The sequence below is a fragment of the Dasypus novemcinctus genome, chromosome 22 (genome assembly GCF_030445035.2).
Source record: "Dasypus novemcinctus isolate mDasNov1 chromosome 22, mDasNov1.1.hap2, whole genome shotgun sequence".
NCBI lineage: Eukaryota > Metazoa > Chordata > Mammalia > Cingulata > Dasypodidae > Dasypus > Dasypus novemcinctus.
In genome coordinates, this window is record NC_080694.1 from 36,269,707 (window position 1) to 36,274,433 (window position 4,727).

Here is a 4,727-nt window from a genome sequence, read left to right on the forward strand (position 1 = left end):
GAAATGATATCACTGATGTGGAGACTGTGGCCACAGGAGTTGCTGAATGCAGGAGAGGGAAGAAGAGGTGTGATGTGGAGGCATTTTTGGGACTGGAGTTGCCCTGAATGATATTGCAGGGACAGATGCAGGACATTGTATATCTTGCCATAACCCACTGAATGGACTGGGGGGGAGTGTGAACTACAATGTAAATAATCCATGCTGTGTAGCAGTGCTCCAAAATGTGTTCATCCAATGCAATGACTGTGCCACACTGATGAAAGAGGTTGATGTGGGAAAAGTGGGGGGTGTGGGGAGTGGGGCATATGGGAATCTCCTATATTTTTTAATGTAACATTTTGTGTGATCTATGTATCTTTTAAAAATAAATTAAAAATATATTTTTTAAAAAAGACATACCATGCTTACTCTAATCATGTGTCTATATTAAATACCAAAGTAGATTTCACAGCAAAAAAAATTTACCAGGGACCATAACACTGTGAACATAATCAACAGCACTGAAAGATATATCTGAATGTGAGTAAAAGGGGAAATGTGAAATTGTGTATAAGGTAACAGAATAAAAATTAAAAATAAAATTCATGGAACTACACTATACAGTGAACCCTAGTGAAACCTTGGACTATAATAGTACAATAATAAAAACATGCTTTCATCTATTGTAACAAATGTTCCACACCAATGCAAGGTGTTAATATGGTAGTATATGGGAATCCTGAAATTTATGCATGATTGCTCTGTGAAACTCACAACTTCTCTAATAAAGAAGAAAAAAATAAAATAAAATAAAGTTATCCTAATATGCATACTGAAAAAAAGAGAGAAAATATTAGTAACATAAAGCACAGAAACGTAAACATACAAAAGCCATCAAAATATAAAAAATAGGTACAAATAATATGATATTTGAAATGTCATATTATTTGGCATAAAGAGCAAACCAGGGAAGCAGATTTGGCTCAACTGATAGAGCATCCGCCTCCCACATGGGAGGTCCGCGGTTCAAACCCAGGGCCTCCATGAACTGTGTGGAGCTGGCCCATGCACAGTGCTGATGCATGCAAGGAGTGCTGTGCCACGCAGGGGTGTCCCCTGCATAGGGGAGCCCCACGCACAAGGAGTGCGCCCCATAAGGAGAGCCGCCCAGCGCGAAAAAAATTGCAGCCTGCCCAGGAATGGCGCCACACACACGGAGAGCTGATGCAGCAAGATGATGCAACAAAAAGAGACACAGATTCCCTGTGCGGCTGACAGAAATACAAACAGACACAGAAGAACACACAGCAAATGGACACAGAGAGCAGACAACTGTAAGGGGAGGAAGGGGACAGAAATACATTTTTAAAAATAAAATAAAAATAAATAAAAAATATAAATAAATAAATAAAAAAGAGCAAACCAGAGGGAACAGATGTGACTCAAACAGTTGAGCTTCTGCCTCCCACATGGAAGGTCCCAGGTTCAGTTCCCAGTGCCTCCTGAAAAAAACAAAAACAAACAAAAAAGCCAACTTAGGGAAGCCGATGTGGCTCAGTGGTTTAGTGCCGGCTTCCCACATATGAGGTCCCGGGCTCAATCCCTGGCCCTGGGTACTTCAAAAAAAAAAAAAAACAGCCAAGGAACAAATTAGCAAATTGAAAGACCAGGGAGACCAACTTTCCCAAAAGGAAAAGAAAAGGAAAAAAAAAAACAAATAAACCAGGAAATATAAGAGAAAAACTAGGGAACACGAAGAATGGAAGTAAAACTAAGTGCTAGCGTAAATAACAGGAAACTCAGGAAATTAAAAAAAAATAACAGGAGAAATAATTTCAAAAATATGATAGGCTAAATTTTCTTGAATTAAAAAAAGATTAGGGGAAGCGGACTTGGCCCAGTGGTTAGGGCGTCTGTCTACCACATGGGAGGTCCATGGTTCAAACCCCGGGCCTCCTTGGCCCATGTGGAGCTGGCCCATGCGCAGTGCTGATGTGCGCAAGGAGTGCTGTGCCATGCAGGGGCGTCCCCGCGTAGGGGAACCCCACGCGCAAGGAGTGTGCCCCATAAGGAGAGCTGCCCAGTGCCAAAGAAAGTGCAGCCTGCCCAGGAATGGTGCCACACAGAGAGCTGACACAGCAAGATGACGTAACAAAAAGAAATACAGATTCCCGAGCCACTGACAACAACAGAAGCGGACAAAGAAGAACATACAGCAAATAGACACAGAGAACAGACAATTGGGGGGGGTGGGAATAAAAATAAATAAATAAATCTTAAAAAAAAAAAAAAAGATTAGGCACAGATTAAAAGGGTCCCCAGGTGGCAAAAAGAGATATGACAGGAAAAAACCAACCAACACATATTATTGTTGAAAATTAAGCATTCTAAAAAGAAAATTCTAAATGTTTCAAGAGGAAAAATACAAATTCAAATGGAAATTCAGATTTTCCAACAAAAACAATAAATCAAAAGAATTATATTTTGAAAGTGTTAAAGAAAATGTACTTTAAACCTGAAATTTTTTAAAACCAGTTGAACTGTCACCATGTAGGCATGATTTTTTAAAAAATTTTCAGGTATACAAACCCTTAGATGTTTTGCTATAAAAAGACTCACATAAAAAACAGTTTTGTATGGATAATAAGAGTCCCAGGGAAAGAAAAAAAATTAAATTTAGAGAAGAAATAATTTCTGGAAACATCTTTAAAAAGCAGAAAAGGAAATCCAGGAGATAGTACAAGAGATATATAAAGCAGAGGTGATCAAATAACTTAGGAAAGTTTGTATTTGTCTTTTTTTAAAAAGTGCTAAAACTAAAGAAAAATGGAAATGATATCAATAATAATCCAGATTTTAAAAGTAGATATTAATTTCTAAAAATAAACAAAAAATGTTATTAGTATATATTAACTACATAGTAGTGATTGGTAAGGGGTGAGGAGAAACCAGGATATGAGACAGTTTGTCAAGCTAAAGTTCTTGTCTTATTTGGGAGGGGATATTTACATCAGTTTTTTTCAAAAGCAAAAAAAAAAAAATTTAAATGAGTCATAGAAAATATGAGACAAATAATGTAGAAATAGGTTAAAATATGTCAATAATTAAAATAAATATACTTTGACTAACACCATTTAAAAGATTAATGTTGGATTTTTAAAATCCAGGTATGTGCTGTTGATAAGAGATATCATAAAGCATAAGGGCATGCAGACTGAAAGCAATAAGATGAAAAATGGCATATTAGACAAACAGGAACCAAGGGAAAGCTGCATAGCATATTATCACATAAACTAAACTTCAGGACAAAAGCATCATTAGGGATAGAGAGGGTCATTACAAAATATTGAAAGTTTTAATTCACCAAGCAACATTAACATTAATGCACATAATAAAATAGCTTCAAATTAATGAGGCAAAATTTTGTGTAACTAGGGTGACTTAGCATAACTTTCTCAGATATTAATAGGTGAAGAAGACAAAAAATCAGCAAGGATATAGAAAATATGAACCACCCAGTTAGAAGATATCTATTAAATATTTAGTTCATAATACCTAAAATAGAGAGCTCTTCCAGGTATTAGAGAATATACATCTCTCTCAAGGACACATGGACTATATATATATAAGAATTTGATCATGTACAGGCTATAAACCCGCAATAAATTTCATAGCTTGGGTAACAAGCAGACTAGGAAGTCTGACCACAATGCAATTAAATTAGAATTTTTAAATGCCCACATATTCAGCAGTCCTGAATTGGCTAAAGGGAAAATATCAGAATGAAAAATTTTAAATATCCAGAACCAAAGGATAGTGAAAATCTATATATCAAAGTTCCTGGGATGCAGCTAATAGATACTTTGAGGGAAATATATAGCTAGCTACTGTACTTCTATTAGAATAGAAGAAATTCTCAAAATTAGTGAGCTAAGTGGTATTCTTAAGAATTTCGTGCCGGTGCGGGCGCGCCGAGGATGCTTGGAGACGACATGAAGCTGCTCACCCACAACCTGCAGAGCTCCCACGTGCGGGGGGTGGGGCCCCGCGGCTTCCCCCTGCGCCCCCAGGCCACCGAGGTCCGCATCAACCCCGTGGAGTTCAACTCCGACTTTGTGGCGCGGATGATCCCCAAGGTGGAGTGGGCGGCGCTTCTGGAGGCGGCCGATACCTTGCATCTGGTCGAGGTGCCCAAGGGACCGATTGAGGGGTATGAGCAGGATGAGAAGTTTCTGAGGAAGATGCACCACGTGTTGCTGGAGGTGAATGTGTTGGAGGGCACTCTGCAATGCCCGGCGTCTGGACGTCTGTTCCCCATCAGCCGCGGGATCCCCAACATGCTGCTAAGCGAAGAGGAAACTGAGACCTAACCATGCCAGGCATCACTTGTTCATTCTCTGACCGTGTGTATCTTTGAGTTTCTTTACGTTGCTGTCACATTCATTGCCCACCCTCGACCCAGTGAACGCCGAACACGCTGTGTTCTTGAGCTCGATATTATATATATATTTTTCTCATTAAAGGTTCAAAACCAAAAAAAAAAAAAAAAAAAGAATTTCGTAAAAAAAAAACACAACAAACTCAAAGAAAGTAGAAGGTATGAGATAATAAAGAATAGAACCAGGAATAACAAAAAAATACAATAAAGAAACAAAAAGCTTAAAGTTGGCTCTTTGATAGACTAATAATGACAAACATCTCAAGATTTATCAAGACAAGAAGACAAAAGTCACAAAAAACAATAT

The 4,727-nt window shown here is 38.2% G+C and overlaps 1 pseudogene; it reads left to right on the forward strand.

Moving 5' to 3' along the window:
• The first annotated feature begins 3,945 nt into the window (after positions 1-3,945).
• Positions 3,946-4,523, forward strand: LOC101432673 (multifunctional methyltransferase subunit TRM112-like protein pseudogene; annotated as a pseudogene).
• The last annotated feature ends 204 nt before the right edge of the window (positions 4,524-4,727 follow it).